At 36.2% G+C, this 18,253-nt stretch overlaps 2 protein-coding genes across 3 annotated transcripts in view; one reads left to right on the top strand and one right to left on the bottom strand.

Annotated features, from left to right (window-relative positions):
- LOC138703169 (alpha-1A adrenergic receptor-like) overlaps positions 1–18,253 on the top strand; it is an 885,279-nt gene that overhangs the window by 701,288 nt on the left and 165,738 nt on the right. The gene's annotated exons all lie outside the window — the stretch shown is intronic.
- LOC138703168 (glucose dehydrogenase [FAD, quinone]-like) overlaps positions 1–18,253 on the bottom strand; it is a 190,593-nt gene that overhangs the window by 140,477 nt on the left and 31,863 nt on the right. The window lies entirely within an intron of this gene.

The raw sequence follows: 18,253 nt of genomic DNA, 5'->3' as shown, positions 1-18,253 counted from the left end.
TTCTCAAATATTTCATATGGTTGTAATATTCATACGTAAGGCTTTCAAGTGGTGCAGAAATCTACGTCCAGTGCTGAGTGTAATTTCACAGCGGCTGTAAGTTATAGTGAAATTGTTTTTTTAGGATTAAAGAAATTGTGAAGGATGAAATATGTTAGTAACATAATTTTTCATTGTTGTATTCCCTGTATTTTTTTAAATTTCTTAGTTTAAATATACATTTAAAGTTCTTTATAAAATAAAGAAAATTGTACTTCTCCGTCTTTCTTTTTTACTGAAAGGTGTTTTACTGAAAGAAAGTAATTTCTTCCAGAAAATACTAAAGAAAAAAATTAAAGTTCATATATGTCAAACGCTACAACTTATTCTTTAATAAAAAAAAATATCCAACTTAAAATACCAAACGCTTTTGAAGATATAATTATTTTTGTACCTCCTGAAAAATTTACTCAAATGTACATGCGGGGTTTCTGCAATTCACGTTTCAAATGGGATGTAATAGAAGAACGTGGACAGTTCCAGTACTTATTAAGCCAATTACATGGCACGTAATATAATGTTAATGTAGAAGTCGCGAGATTTTATTACCTAAAGTTGACGCGCTGAATCACCACTAAACAGGCCGTTACTTGCCCATGTCGCTTTTGGAACAGCGCCATGCTGAGCGAAACCTGTTTTCAGGCATATATACCCGTTATCTTAATGTATCATACAATATCGTATCATAACACTACATACAGTATAGAATATTATTTAATTATTATGTAGTATGATATCACATTTGCAACGTACATTCTACAGCATTATTATGTACCATTTCGTATCTTAAATTACAGTGCCGTATAGTTTGTTTCGTACCTTATCGTAAATTACACTGAACAACAAATTTTTACTTTTGTCTTGCTCCGAAATAAAAATAGGTGACTATTACTAATATGTATGCCCTAAATCTGAATTTAAAATCGAAATTGCCCCATCATGTACAGCTGTCAAAAGAAAAAGTGGCCGCTCTCCTGAAACAAAGTTCCCTTCGGGTATCTCCGCTACAATTCGGAGACAGGCGTTGTTACATGTTGTTGGACCACGTTGCCTGATATCTACAGTTATAATTCAAGTATTCTTTGTGTTATTTCATAGCGTAATGGTAGCGTTCAGGCCTCTTATTCGAGAGATCCTGCGTTCGACTACAACCTCGTGCTTTTTATGTTCTTTTTTGTTCTGTTTTTGAGAGAGACAAACTATATATAATGGGTCCTTTCTCTTTTACGATTATTTTAGTAATTAACATCAGGTTCATTAATATATTATGCCATGACTTTATCATTATGATATTGTGGCTGCAAATGGAAAGAAAAAAGATTTTATTCTCAATAAAAATATCTTTCGTGGCATAAACAAAACAAATTTACTGGCGTCGGCCTTAAAACATTCAAACAATTAAGCGTTCAAAAAACAAAACAAAAAGCCACAATTCAATATTTAGTCTGACTTCCTCTTATCTCGATCATCTTGCAGTCGAGTGGGCATGGAATCGACTAGTCTTTGCAAATAGCGACTGTTCTTAGACACGATATTCCAGGCATTCTGAACATACATAAGTGTTCTGTCCATGGGCAGGTCTTTCATTGCAAACCCAGCAATCTCCAATCTTTCCTATTTTCTGCCTTCCTCTTAGTCTCCGCATATGATCCACATATCCTAATGTCGTCTATTATTCTTTTCAACCAGAGACCCAACCAATTCCTTTTTCTCTTTCATTCTTTCTTCAGTCACTTTTTCAAACACAATTTTATTTCTTATTCTGTCTGTCCACTTCACAAGCACCGTTCTTCACCACATCCACATTTCAAATGCTTCAATTCGTTTCTCTTCATTTCGTCATAATGTCCATGTTCCTTCCCCCTACAATGCCACACTCCACACAAAGCACTTCACTAGTCTCTTCCTTACTTCTTTTTCCAGAGGTCCGCAGAAGATCCTTCTTCTTCTATTAAAAGCTTCCTTTATTCATGTTTGCAGTTTTTCTTGGGAAGGATAGGCCTAAATGCGGTAACATCCCGTTGCTTTCCGCACACCACTATCTCTTTCGCATCTTATTCAATTCCAGGGAGCCCAAGCGTGGAGATGAGGAGAGTGGATTTGACTAATTGGGCCCTCCGGACTTCACCGAAAGTCACGGCAAGGGTTAAATATTAATTCTATCAGGATGTTTGACCCGATCTGAGACCGGGAAATCTCAATTAGCCTTTGCCCTCCGCATCCTGGACTAGCTTCTACGAATCATCAGAAAATCTTAGAGTGTGATTGGGCCAATTTTTCTGAAAATGTTTCCACACTTTTGCCTCGTAGCTCAGCGGACGAACGTCGAAATTTAGATGTCAACGTCTCAGGTTCAATTTCTCGTTACTCCTTTTCATTTTATTCTGGTTCAAGATAGTATAATGTAATAATACAAAAAGAAAAACTAATACCAGTATTATGCAACTGGATTTTTCCAAACCTAATATTACATTTATGTTATTTATATCGCTAAAGAACGATTACAATATAAATAACTTGTATATTATTTATACAGTATCACTAAAGAACGATAACAGAATATAAATGATAAATATCGGTTTGTTTAATATATATAAGATATTATATAATGCGTATTTAATTATCTAAATAAAATAACCTATTTTACAAAGAAAGATGTTTATTTGTGTTATAATAATTACTTACATAAAATACAGATTATTTATATTGCGAAAGAACAATAACAATATAAATAACTTGAATATTATTTTATAATGCTAATGAAGGAAAACAGAATATAAATGATAACTTGAATATTATTTATATCGCTAAAGAACGATAACAGAATATAAAAAACATGAATATTATTCATATCGGAAGTTCACAGATTTATTACAGATGTATTTAAGAAATTGTAGAAGAATAGTAATTAGTAACAGTGTCCTATTTATTCTTCTTGGAGCCAAATTTGTAACTTTTAAAAGTGTGGTTAATATGTTGAAGTGTATGTGTTGTAACGGATGCTTGATTTGTTATGTATGTGAGTCAGTTATGGGATGCTTGATGTCGTCGCAATGTCGTAATTATAGTTTGATTGTGTTTGTGTGACAGTTGTGTATTAATTTATGATTTATGGTAAGGAAATCTGCATATTTGTGTTATAGAAGTGTTACGTATGTGTGTTGTTAATGTTTTTGTATGTTTCAAATTGATACCTGATATTTGTTTTGCAATCGCAATGCCTAATTTACGGATTGTTTATGTTTTGTTTACATCGCGTAAGCTAATTTAATTTTCTGTTCCATTTCTCTTTATGCTTATGTTTTTTCTGTATGAAACTATAGCCCTAACATACATATGTAAAATAGGGCTAACCCCCATTGGAGATACAATAATAATAATTATTATTCATATCGTTATAAAACGATAACAGAATAGAAATGATGACTTGAATTTTATTCATATCTCTAAAGAACGATAACAAAATATAAATAATGTGATATCTCTAAAGAACGATAACTGAATATAAATGATAATTTGAATAGCATTTACATCGCTAAAGAACGATTAAAAAATAAAATGAAAACTTGAAGAAGGCCCGAACCCACAACCTTTGAATCATTCAACAAGCACTCTACCCCTGGTCTACGAGGCGCAGATATGGAACAATTTCATAATTCCGGAACTGCTCATACAAGCATATGCATCGTGTAACATCGCCGCGACCCGAAGTGGACTTTGAAATTATTCGCTGTTCACGAGTGCGACCACTTTTTTTTTTGACAGCTGTACCATTTTCCGGGGAAAATGAATTTAATTTTTTATGGAAAAAAACTTATCTTTTTTTTATTTTTCACTGCTACTGGTAAAATTACAACACACTAGGGATTCAAAATACTTCATAATACTTGAAAAATGTGTACTGGATACAAAAATGATGTTATATAGTTTAGAACACCACAACAATTAAAATATTTCATTTGTATAATGAGAAAAATCTCGGAATTTGAACTTACATTTAAAAGAATATTCTGGATGACTTCTATTTATAACTAGACTCGGGACTGTCTTTTACAAGGAACCAGCAATAGTCTGCAAGTATGCTGGATGATGATCTTCCTTAATATCGCCTTTCCATTTTAGATATTTCTTGATGAAATTTTTCCTCATGCTCTTCGCTTACCGCTCCAAAATTAGGAGGAAAGAAATCAAATGAGAATGTAAAAAGTGTATTTTGAGAGACATATTACACCCCAGTTTTGTCATATGCACTTGACATTGTTTCCACAACAAGTTCTATTTAGTTGTCTGCCCTAGAATTTCCAAGGAAATTTGAGCAAACATCTTTGAAAGTTTGCCATGCCATTTTTATGTAGCAGAAAGTTTTCGGCCATAACTTTGTGAATTTGCGGACCAATCAAAATGTCCTCTTTTAATTTAACTTCACTCAAAATAGTAAACTTTTCCTTTAAATACTGAAAACCACACCCTTCTTTGCTCATTGCGTAGACCTCACTTTTAACTGTTATGAAATTTACTGAATAGAAGGTACCAATATCTGTTTATTTATTAGAAGTACAGAAGAACATGCCAACAATCATAAGAAACCGGAAATTAGTCATAAACTCATAAAATGCAGTGGCTTTTGTTTTGGTTTACAGCCCTCAACTTGCGCCAGATGTTTCCTGAGGAAGCGCTTATCGAAAAGTGAAATCATAGTACGTACAATATCTTAAAAACCTCACGTGGTACGAAGAAAAGAGATGCATTCTCGGATTAAACGCACACCAAACTATAAGGGACACATTGTTTTAACTCGGAGCAAACTTCTTGTTGTTCAGTGTTATTTATCATATTTCACCATCACTTTTCATATTATGTTTACTTTATTTCATCTCAAGTGACATCCTACCTTATTGTTTTATATCATGTTATATCGTATCTTAACGAAACATACATCGTAAGCTATTTATTGTATCTTACCGTATTCTATTGCGTCTTATCGTATTCTAATGTCATGGCTTATTCGTATCATAGCGAATGATGCAACTTCATATTATGCAGGATGTACTCGTATTTCATTGTAATATTTCGTAGCTACTGTTTACATGTATTTTACACATATCACTTAGATGCTTAATTGGAGAATGGGTATAATAAGAAAAGCTTCTGAGATGTTCTCATTGAGAGTGAGTATTGGTTACAACTTTCCATTCCTAATTTCTTTTCAAACTCTTTTCCACTCTGATGTTTTTATCATACCTACAAAGTTCATTGATGCATACGCTCTAGAAACCAGTCCGAGGAAAAAAAAACCTGTTCCTGACTCCGTGACAACCGTTTCTTGCTTGTGACTTGTGGAGTATTGGAAGGGAATTGTCAACTGTCAGCAGCAATATTGCGTTTTTATTTGTTTTTATATACCTATTTGATTATTATAATCATGAAAGTAAACAAAGTTGAATTCATTTCTTGCTTGCGGGCGTTTCCTTGTACCGCCTTTTTCAATTCAGTAGACTCAAGGTTTCTTAGAAAAAGAACCTGAGAAACATCTAAAATGCAATATAAAGTAAACAGCGGATTTTCGGTCCCTACTCAGCGACAAGACGTCACGTGCCTTGCCTTGGCGAAGGGAGCGTAACGATGGTTCAGTGACCTCCCTGCAACTGACATACACCCTAAATCATACTGTATATACACAGATTGCTCTACGTTATAGGCTTTGACGGTAACAACTTTTGTCAGGTTTACTATGCTGCCATCTAGTTGTTACATAAGGAGTCACGTCATAACTCCCATTTGAATTGCATTAGCGACTGTACTGCCATCTCGTGTTCGTTTACGGCGGACGGGTGGCGATCCTGGCGGTTGTTCTCTTCAAAGTGCAACCGATTTTAATATAGGAATGAGCAAGCAATCTGTATATGATCTGGGCATACACCTAACGTTCAGGATTGGAACCGAAAATTCGCTGTCTGATTATGAGACACTTTCTGAAAATAAATTAACTGCAGTTTAGATTTTTTCGACAATTTTGTTTAGCTCATCACTCTCATTGCACTATAGATTCAATAAAGCTATATCTCATTCGTATAGAGCATACGTAGGAAGTTATTAAACAGCATAATAATGATTATAGGATCTCTGGACTCTTCCGTCATCGACAAAGTTTCCAACTTTGTCTGGTTTTGCTACACCCCATTTCTCTTTCTCATTACATCAAGTATAAAAGAAAGTATTTTGATGATGTAAAAAAAATACGATTTCAAGGTTTTCACGGAAATACACTTTTTCGGTATCCCTAAAACAGAAAATTTATTTTGATAATGCCGTCTATCTGCCTATACTAAGTGAGCTGTAATTTGTAAGGTTTTCCGTTGTCCTTGTCTTGTCCTTGTTTACAAGAAAATGGGGCCGAAAGTCACGGTCTACAGTATATGCCATACAGGGGCTTGTCAGAGATCTATAGAGGCATCAGTAGTAAACTCTGATAAATTAATTTTCAGTATGTTATGCGAAGTAATAGTTAAAAAAAAAACTATAGGTGGCTCAAAAATTACATATAATTAGACAGTGGATGCAGGATGACTTATCGTTGAATGTAGGTGCATATTTACTATATGTTACATTTTTTTTCATTCAGACCATTGGATCAACAGGTTTTAAACGTAAACAGACGACGTCGCATGCTACTGTATCTCCGTACAGTCAGAAGGAAAGGAAATGGTAATATGCGTTACAAGAGCGGTATGTTGAAGTTTTCATGTTCGAGGAAAAGTTTGAAAAAGCGAAACGTAGTTGAGCTTTTTTAATTTCCGAGAATTGAAAGAAAACATACCGCTCGTGTATCGTACATTAATAATTAATTATTCAAGTCCTTAGTAATAGTAGTTCTTTAGATATGTTTTTGCTAGGTCCCTCCAAAAGTGTCTTTTTAAGTATTTGCATCCATTAACAGATTTTGCAGCAATCCTTGTTCCCTGGATACCCATAACAGCCTATATTATTCGACACAAAAGATAACGAGCGCACTTTCAGGTTGAGCCGTGCTCGATATCGTAGTTGTTCATCTAGTACGTCACTTCGCCCGACAGAGTGCTCTCAGACGATATGTCATAGATGGCGCTATTATTTTCTTCATTTTCTTATCCAAATTTTCCTATTGGCCGGTTGATTACGTCAGACGAAGAGAGAGGGATAGCGAGCTTACTTCGCTACGCCCAGTTATATGTAATATTACTCAGGGGCCGGAGGTCGTACCGATAACATTACTCAGGGGTCGGAGTTAGTATCGAGAACACTACTCAGCAGCCAGGCCGCGTACCGACAACTTCATTTAGGCAATCGACTTGCACTTAGGAAATAGAGCTCGAATTGTATTCTACACTTGTAACTTAAGTTCATTGTGTTAGATAGTTCGAGAATAGTGTATTCACTTGAGAATTTATGGATTATATGAAACCTTGTTTGAAATATATCTCGGGATTTAGTGTGGCAAAGAGTTGTATCAGTTCTGTTATTATTGGAGTAGGCAAATTTGGGTTGTGATATTATTCTCATTTTTGGTGGCATGTGTTTGAGATATTGTAGTGGATCGTGTATGAAAATCACTCGCTGATAATACGTCTTGGGTTAAGTAATTGGGATTACGTGAAGTGATGTAATTGTGATATATGATGTATTGTATTGGGGGATTACGTGATGAGACGTAACTTTGATATGTGGGGTAGTATTGAAGATCCAACACGGTTTTGGGTGATAGCGTAGTGATTGCGATCTCTTGGCTTCCATCGTATTAGACGTTGTAATGAACTAGAATAGTATGGGCCTCATTTATCTATTCTAGTACTTGCTACTCCATGTTTATTATTATTGCATTCCACGCCGGTATTCAGGAATCGAGTGCATTGACTTTCGTTCCTATTCTAACGATCATTTGTATTTGAAATTATCGTCGGTTACTTATTATCTATCTTATCTCTCTCTCTCTCTCTCTGGGCATTGTTAGATTGTAAGGTACAGAGATTATTGTTACTGCTATCTGCACAGTTTATGTGAGACATATGTGGAATTGGTAAATTATATAGTGATCAGTCGGGTGACAGTTTGTATTGGGTAAAGTCTTTGTGAAATACTGAGTTCATGTGTACGTTGAATTTGGATTAATCAGATTTTATGTTATCTGTAATTGAATGGGGCAAGTGTTATGAGTTGGCATACTGACTGGGCGTTCGTGTTGAGGTTTATATCTAGTTGGTTATATGTGTGTATGTATATATATATATATTGAGAGAATGTTTAATAGGTCAGCAACTGATTATTGAGTAATGGGTGTATCAGATTGTATTACGACTTGTAAGTATGTTCGCCCAGTGTAGTTAAAGTTTCCACCATTCAGTTATTGCTTTACTGGTTATTCAGATTAACTTGTAATATTTTCATTCACTTAATTTCATACCTATATGTTATTTCATTTATCATTCATGTATATTATTATCCATTATTTGTTAATTATATCTGTTATACAAATTCGCGCTATTTATTTCTAAAAGTCTTCCACTGCGCACACCCATTCATCCAGTGTGCCATGCATCTGGCGAATAACAACCGCTATAAGAAGAAGTAGAGGAGGAGAGGATGATAGTACACCTCCACCTAACAAATGGTAGCAGAGCGTGGTTATAAATGGTTTGCTGTGGTTATAAATGGTTTAGCGTGGTTTATAAATGCTTTAGTGTGGTTATAAATAGCTTCGACTTATTAATTATGGTTCTGTGTGATTATTATTTTTTTTTTGGGCATTAGGATTTGATATAGTGTCATTTGTAAATTTCTTCTGGCTGTTTTCGATCAACCGTTTGTATTTTTGCAACACATTTTTTTAGGTGCAAATGGATTGATTGTTGATAGTAGTGTGAATTTGTTGAATTTTGATAATTTTCTTTTTTGACTTGAGATTTATTTGATATTTCTTTGTTTAAGTATGAGTGCTCAAATTGGTTGGTGTCGGGACCTATCGAAGGCCACCTTGATTTCAGAGCTGGAGCGTGTTGCCATATCTACGGACGGTAGGAAACGGGAGTTGCAGTCTCGATTTTCCCAATATTTGAAGACGTTGGACCCGGAGAGTGTGAGTAATATTCGCCTGCGAGTTGAGGATGAACTTAAAGACAAATATGCTATGCAGGGATTAGCTTCACAACCTTCAGTGCCTTTTGAGACAAAGAAACGAGCTTCCATTCAGGTGGAAGGTGAGGGTCCGTCTACTCTCTTATTAGGTGGGGAAAAACAAATTGATGCCGTTAACATGACACAATTGGACATAGAGAAAGGAAAATTGGGTGGTGAGAGAAGAATATTTTCTTCTGATGTAAACCAGTACCATATGAAAGTATACTTGGATTTGGTTAGAAATTTGTGGTTGACAGATGGCAAGAACCCGAGGTTATTGATGGGAGATAAAGTTAGGCTAGAGTTTTTCCGCAAAGCTCCGCTCCGAATCAAGTATCGGGGAAGTTGATGTTCAGATGGTCCCAACCCTTGACCATTTCTAGATTTCTTTCTCCTGTCACGGTGGAATTAAGTTGCCCAGATACAGGCCGTCCTCTTCGTAAAGCCCATGTCTCGCATTTAAAATTAGTCGAGAGAGAGGAGAAAGTAAGCCAGACTGTAAATGTAGCGTTGAGCTCCTGAGTCTGGGGGCACTTGTATGTGTCCTCGTTATTTGTTTATTTTAATTGTTTGATCTTTGTTGATTTTATTTTTGATCACTGTATAGTCGATTTATGCTCTGTACTATATATATATTGTATATGTTTGCAGATTTTGTAATCCGGCATATTCCTTTCCTATATTCCTTTTTAATTGCCTTAATTTTCCCAATCTACCATACCTTAATTGAGTGTTGTCTATGAGAATGATATCATTGTGTGATTAGTATGCACCGAGGACTTGACGAGCGGGCACTCGTCCGACATTGGCCGGGCCGCCGAACGGATCCTGGGGACGCCTGGTTTCTATTCTGCGAGACTCGAGCCTCTTTACTTCTCGACTTGCGAACCGTCCTGTATGCTTCCCGGGGATTCGCATAATTGGATCCACACGACTTCTGGAATTTCGACGTATCTGTCATGTTTGATGTCGTCGTGCATAAACAGTAACCGCTGGTTTATGGGGACCAGTTGGCGTCTGTTTCATGCTCTAAGTGCTTCTTGGAGTTACTACTTATTCTTCTTCTACTAGTTGCAGTTCTACGAGCGACGACTGGTTTATGGGGACCAGTTAGGACTTAGGGTTCCCTTATCATCGGTTGCAGGGACTAGCAGGATGCCGCTCTGGACACCTAATTCCAGAGCAGAGGGCATCGGTTTCTGGAGTGACGGAGTTCCTCCAGGTGTGGCTGCTGGAGTGCAGTCAGGAAGTACCGTGGAGTGACCCGGGGTCTCATTTAAGTTGCTCGGAATTGCAGGGGCAGAGGAGCCCGAATTGGGGATGTGGATTTCCTAATAGTTGGCTCACCGGTTGAAATTCAGCGTAGAGGAGGAGAGTGAGCCGTGCTCGACATCGTAGTTGTTCATCTAGTACTTCACTTCGCCCGACAGAGTGCTCTCAGACGATATATCATAGATGGCGCTATTATTTCCTTCATTTTCTTATCCAAATTTTTCTATTGGCCGGTTGATTAGGTCAGACGAAGAGAGAGGGAAAGCGAGCTTACTTGGCTACGCCCTGTTATATGTAATATTACTCAGGAGCAGGAGGTCGTACCGATAACATTACTCAGGAGTCGGACTTAGTATCGAGAACACTACTCAGCAGCCAGGCCGCGTACCGAGTTGTATCAGTTCTGTTATTATTGGAGTAGGCAAATTTGGGTTGTGATATTATTCTCATTTTTGGTAGTATGTGTTTGAGATATTGTAGTGGATAGTGTATGAAAATCACTAGCTGATGATACGTCTTGGGTTAAGTAACTGGGATTACGTGAAGTGATGTAATTGTGATATATGATGTTGTATTGTATTGGGGGATTACGTGATGAGATGTAACTTTGATATGTGAGGTAGTATTGAAGTTCCAAGACGGTTTTGGGTGATAGCGTAGTGATTGCGATCTCTTGGCTTACATCGTATTAGACGTTGTAATGAACTAGAATAGTATGGGCCTCATTTATCTATTCTAGTACATGCTACTCCAAAGTTATTATTATTGCTTTCCACGCCGGTATTCAGGAATCGAGTGCATTGACTTTCGTTCCTATTCTAACGATCATTTGTATTTGAAATTATCGTCGGTTACTTATTATCTATCGTATCTCTCTCTCTCTCTCTTGGGCATTGTTAGATTGTGAGGTACAGAGATTATTGTTACTGCTATCTGCACACTTTATGTGAGACATATGTGAAATTGGTAAATTAATATAGTGATCGGTCGAGTGACAGTTTGTATTTGGTAAAGTCTTTGTGAAATACTGAGTTCATGTGTACGTTGAATTTGGATTAATCAGATTTTATGTTATCTGTAATTGAATGGGGCAAGTGTTATGAGTTGGCATATTGACTGGGGGTTCATGTTGAGGTTTATATCTAGTTGGTTATATATATATATATATATATGTATATTGAGAGAATGTTTAATAGGTCAGCAACTAATTATTGAGAAATGGGTGTATCAGATTGTATTACGACTTGTAAGTATGTTCGCCCAGTGTAGTTAAAGTTTCCACCATTCAGTTATTGCTTTACTGGTTATTCAGATTAACTTGTAATATTTTCATTCACTTAATTTTATACCTATATGTTATTTCATTTATCATTCATGTATATCGTTATCCATTATTTGTTAATTATATCTGTTATACAAATTCACACTATTTATTTCTAAAAGTCTTCACTGCGCACATCCAATCATCCAATGCACCATACATCTGGCGAATAACAACCGCTATAAGAAGAAGTAGAGGAGGAGAGGATGATCGTACACCTCCACCAAACAAGGTTCTATGAATGGTTTCTTAGTGGCTTCCTTGGCTGGGCTCGCTAATAAACGCTCAACTTTCTTTAAAGAAAAATTGCGGAATATAAAGTGAATGATCACAAAATAAATAATCAGGTTAAGGGAAACCCATCTTTTGTTAAAATTACTGAATATCCGGGGTTGGCCAACTATTAACATAAAATTACACGATTTGAAACTTATAGCCTTCAAGAATACTGAGTAAGAAATATCAATTAACGTGAATAATGAATATATAAGAAACAATATCTATGAAAATACTTACTGACTTTTAAGGAACCCGGAGGTTCATTGCCACCCTCACATAAGCCCGCCATTGTTCCCTATCCTGAGCAAGATTAATCCATTCTCTATGATCGTATCCCACCTCCCTCAAATCCATTTTAATATTATTTTCCCATCTACGTCTTGACCTCCCTAAAGGTCTTTTTCCCTCCGGCCTCCCATCTAACACTCTATATGCATTTCTGGATTCGCCCATACGTGCTACATGCCCTGCCCATCTCAAACGTTTGGATTTAATGTTCCTAATTATGTCAGGCGAAGAATACAATGCGTGCAGTTCTGTGTTGTGTAACTTTCTCCATTCTCCTGTAACTTCATCCCTCTTAGCCCCAAATATTTTCCTAAGCACCTTATTCTCAAACACCCTTGACCTATGTTCCTCTCTCAAAGTGAGAGTCGAAGTTTCACAACCATAAAGAACAACCGGTAATAAAATACTCTTTTTTATAAATTCTAACTTTCAGATTTTTTGACAGCAGACCGTATGATAAAAGCTTCTCAACTGAATAATAACAGGCATTTCCCATATTTATTCTGTGTTTAATTTCCTCCCGAGTATCATTTATATTTTGTTACTGTTGCTCAAACATATTACTAACGGAAAAATAGAACAACTTATTCTAGTAATAAATCAGTTAAATTTAAAGTTTGTGGGTAACAAAAAGCCTAACTGATATTAAGGTGAACTGTGCTGCATTTTGTAGATTAACTCGTCATTTAAGTTAATGTTGCATCTGTATAGTCTTTTTTTATTGGGTTATTTTACGACGCTGTATCAACATCTAGGTTATTTAGCGTCTGAATGATATGAAGGTGATAATGCCGGTGAAATGAGTCCGGGGTCCAGCACCGAAAGTTACCCAGCATTTGCTCGTATTGGGTTGAGGGAAACCCCCGGGAAAAACCTCAACCAGGTAACTTGCCCCGACCGGGATTCGAACCCGGGCCACCTGGTTTCGCAGCCAGACGCGCTGACCGTTACTCCACAGGTGTGGACATCTGTATAGTTGAGAGTGGAAAGTAAAATCCTCTACAGAGTGAATATGTTATTCAGTCTGGAGAAATATTTGGAATATTGCGTTGGAATTTCTACGACATGGACGGGAAACAACCATTCTCAGAGAGCTTAGCTAGATACTCATGCTGACTGCTCTGTTTACATTACGAGTTTCCCACCCCTGCCTGTTCTGCGAACTATGTAAGTCGAGTTTCGACGCTGCGAAGCAATGACTTTGAGAATAGACGCGTGATTGAAATTGACGGATGAGTTCAAGTGTGGGAGGAGTGTATTCTAGACCGTTATGAAGTAGCGAACCCTTGACTTTGTTTTCCTCTCGCCTTATCTACTCACATACCATACTGAAAGAAAAACTTGGACCACATATGATAAAATGGATTTTGACAGCTTAGTTTTTAAATTCAAACCGATAAATTGTGATTTTCTCTCAAAATAGTTTGAAATATCTAGTTTGTATCATCTACAATCTCAAGGGCAGCAAATTTTTACTTTCTCTTCAGATTGAGCTCCAATGTTCGGAATAGTCCTCACTACGTTTACAATCAGATCTCATGCATAACTGGGGGAGGTGTGACTACATAAATTTTTGTAACAAAGACAGCAGACCAGGTTTAGCGTGCCTAAGATTGGGGGCATAGAAGAGTAATAAAATTGTCAGCGAAGAAGGAGAGCACCTTTGTCCACTGTGCGGAGAAAAGGACTCCTATAGACATATTTTATTGCAGTGTGTCGAATTGGTACATATCCGGAGAAAATACCTACCACCCTCGATGCTAAGCCAGAATATCAGTTCACTTGCATGCCTTGACCTCATGGGGAATAAAGAATACGAACAAAAGACTGGGTTGTTCCTCTTGAAGACGAGACAGATTAGAACTTCAGCTGTTGAAGTTTGTGATACGAACTGACGAAGGGATAATTGTTTCTATTCAATTATACACTTTATGTCTGTTTTAGGTTAGGATATATTATATAATGTGTTTTGTTTGTGCCATTTTTATTTTAATCTATGTGTTCTTTTAGAGAGTGTTTGGACCTAATCATAGGTGAGGGGGATGAAACCTACAAAGTAGAACTTGTTTTAGGTACAAAGCACTTACGTTCAGAAAATCTGTGCTTTGGATTTAAGAGGATTAGTAATTTCTCTTCATATTTCTTGAAATGCCTCCTTTGTATATTTAATAGATTCTGCAGAAATAAACTATGATTTTCGCTTCATATTTTTCGAAATATATCGTTTGTATATTTGATAGAACTAAAGCAGTAAACAGAGAGTTTATTTGTGAAGGTGATAATGCCAGCTAAATGAGTCCAGGGTCCAGCACCGAAATTACCCAGCATTTGCTCTTAGTGGGTTAAGAGGAAACATCGGAAAAACATTAATCAGGTAACTTGTCTCAACCAGGATTTGAACCCGGCCTTCTTTTTGCACGGTCAGGCGTGCTAATCGTTACTGCACAATATGTATTACTATTAGAGCTATTATTATTATTATTATTATTTTTTTTTTTTTCTAGTTATTGTTATCATTATTAGTGATTATGATTTTGTTCAAGGGGTTAGGTACAGCTTACAGCAGTAAAATTTTGGAAGTATTCAACATTTTTTTCCTCCATTACTGTATCTTGTACAATAATGAAAATTAGCATGTGTAAAACACTGTCCTTCTGCTATATGAAAAAAATATATATATTTTTACGATTTAAAAAAATTATTTACATTTTTTTTTCAAAATTCAGTTCACTGTGCAATGATGAAGCGTTTCCCACATAACTCAAAAACTATCCAACTTTCTGTGATGACATTTATGTGTGTATTTATGCATATCTTATCTACAATATGATGCAAGATCACTTCTCTACCTTTGATAGAATGTCCGATAAAAATAAATTCATTTTAAAAAATTGTTGAATATCAGTATTTTCTTCTAACATAAAATAAAAAATATATATATTATTTATTAAGGAATGTAGTTGAAAGCACATGATATTGTAAACATGAGTTTCAGCAATAAAATAAAAGAGAGAGAACATGAAAAAGTTACTAAGTTTATGAGTTATGAGGGAGACGCTTCATCACTGCACAGTAAACTTCACACATTTTGAATTGTGAAATAGTATATTATGCAACGAGCCTATAATGGTAGTAATTAAGACGCGAGTATGTTTATGAAACGAGCGCGAATTCCATAATTTTCATACGATCGTCTTAATTACCATTATAGGCAAGTTTCATACGACTTTTTATGCTCGACCATATTTCTAACTTGAAATGATTCATAAGTATTCATGTTATTCTTATCTGACTGGGGAGCGGAACTGACCTTGTGCAATATCTCGTAAATTGTGAGATGTGCGCAGACGCGAAAGTATTGATTTTTTCCGAGGAACAAATGTGATTGACCTTGATATAATCTATAGAGTAAAATGAATATTAATCTTGATATAACCTTGAAATTGATTTAAACATTGAAAAACGAGATGACAAATTGAATTTATTTGAATATTATTTACAATTAACGCTAATTATTATAGTAACAGAACATAACCTTCTGCGACAGTATTGGATTTCCAGGCTCCGTGACGTTTCGCTAGTTGTCTTTCCATTGCATATCCGAGAATAATCGATTCTTGCGCTTTCATATTGCTACAATGGTGTTTTCTGATTGGCGGAACACCTGAACTTTAATGAATAGGTGTACTTTAATGAGGTCCATTAAAGGGCTGCTACCAGGTGTATAATTACTACATTTCGGCATGGTCGAGCATAAAAAAATATATAGGCCTAAATATTTTTTTTAATCGTAAAAGTTTTTTTTTTCATATAGCAGAAGGACAATATTTTACACATACCAATCTTAATTATAGTACAAGGTACAGTAATGGAGGAAAAAAATGTTGAATATTTCCAAAAATTTTACTGCTTTAAGCTGTACCTAACCCCTTAAGATTAGTTCTTAAATAAAATACCACAGTTTCTGCATTATCGTATTTCCAAGCCTTCTAGCTTAAATGTTATAATAATCAAGGAAAACAATAACAATTCTATAAAAATGCTTCTTCCGATGTGACATGAAAATGGAAAAATTACTGGATTAGCTATTGGGTTACAATCAATTCGTGCCACTCTATCGTGCCTGCAAAGCATATCTCAATTAAAGCGTACACATGGTTCACGTGGTGTTGCCGATGTATAATAACCGAATATGAGGTTGTCGACCTATTGGAATAGGCCGAAAATTAGATTTTATAATTAATGTCACAAATGAATACAAAATTGAAGGAACAGATTCAGCTCTGATGCACGCATGTGACTGCATGTCGCGTTGATGGTTGGGTGGCTTTGTAGAAAGATATCCACAGATGTGAACTGTTATTGCATTAAGAGCCTCGTGATCCAGATAATTTGGACGTGCTTAGATTAGTTCCGCCATTTTGGGCATCTCCCTTCTCCCCTCCTCCTCCCCCGCGATTGCATAACTCCCGTAATGTGAATGACCTAATATATTGTTATGCAACTGCCATACAGATGTTGTGAGAGGTCGTGTCTAGGATTTACGAACTCTGTTGTTTATCAATATTCCACGAAATATAAAAAAATTAACAATGAATGAAATTAATAAAAGAAATTAATAAAATTTATCCTGAAGATGATTCATGCGTTCTACATCAGTGATCACAAAATGTGGTTTCTCGGATATCAATGATGAACTCAGGAGGGCGGAACCCAGAGATTTCAAACTTTTTTATTAAAAATATACGATAACTTACACAAAATTATATTTAAATTTCATATGACTTTTCAGTAACTGAAATAAATTCTGTTATGTAGATTTTCACGTAGGTTAGTGGTCTGCTGACCGATCTTGATTGGTTGAAATTTAAACAGTCGGAATTTTCAGTCTTCATTGTTACAGTTAAGAAGTGTGTTGTGCTGTATTTTTATTGGCAGTTTGTTCGATTAATTAAAAGGTCTCGGTGAAACGTACACTGAGCGGCAAAAAGAATGGGCCGACTCTTGGTCGATAGAAATGCAAAGTTCTATCGCGGTTCACTCGTGTAAACGTAACCCAGTGCAAGCATTGCTGTGGTGTCTCTTCATTGAAAGTCGCCCGTCTATAATGTAATAAACCTTACGAGCAGTGTGTGGTCCAGTGGTAAGAAGTCTGACATCCGTGCCAGAGGTTGTGAGTTCGCCTCCTAGTGCGGTAAAATTATTTTTTTTTTATTTTAACTTTTACTTAATTTATTAGTTTAAATGTGAAATGGCATTTGTTAACAAACTTCGTTATGCCTGTCTTTTAAAAATATTATTGCCCATCACCTATGGGCTATTAATAGGTGAGACCTGGTCTGTATAAACAAAAATAGTTGTTTCACATCCTAAAAAACGGACGCATATCAAACACAAATAAATAATTAAATTAACAAAAACAAACAATTTTAATATACTAGCAAAACAAGGCTGTGGTGGGGACTAGTATCTCGTCCACAAACCATCTGCGTCAACATCTGCCCTCATTCTGCGCGGCATGGAGTCCACAAGATTATGGAACAGGTCTAAATTCTTGGCCATCTTCTCCCACGCATCTAGAACTCTGTCCCACAATTCCTCAGGTGTCCAAACGGGTGGTTGTTCTGCAGGATCCTTTTGACTGCAGCCCACAAATTTTGAAACGGATTCATATCTGGTGAATTTGGAGGCCAATCGACTGGGTCGACATCACGCCCCCTCGTAAACCATCTTTGAATCCGGTTGGCGGTGTGTATTGGATGATTATTCTGCTGGAAGAAAAGTGTTCCTTCTGGATATCGTTTTCGGGCGGAAGGGGTCATTAAATTTGCCAAAATGTGTTCGTAGACTTCTGCCGTAACAGACCGTGGATGCGTTCCAGAAGTCCTGCCCCATCGTATGACA

Source organism: Periplaneta americana, chromosome 7 (assembly GCF_040183065.1).
Source record: "Periplaneta americana isolate PAMFEO1 chromosome 7, P.americana_PAMFEO1_priV1, whole genome shotgun sequence".
Lineage (NCBI taxonomy): Eukaryota > Metazoa > Arthropoda > Insecta > Blattodea > Blattidae > Periplaneta > Periplaneta americana.
This window is presented reverse-complemented; position numbering and strand designations above follow the sequence as displayed.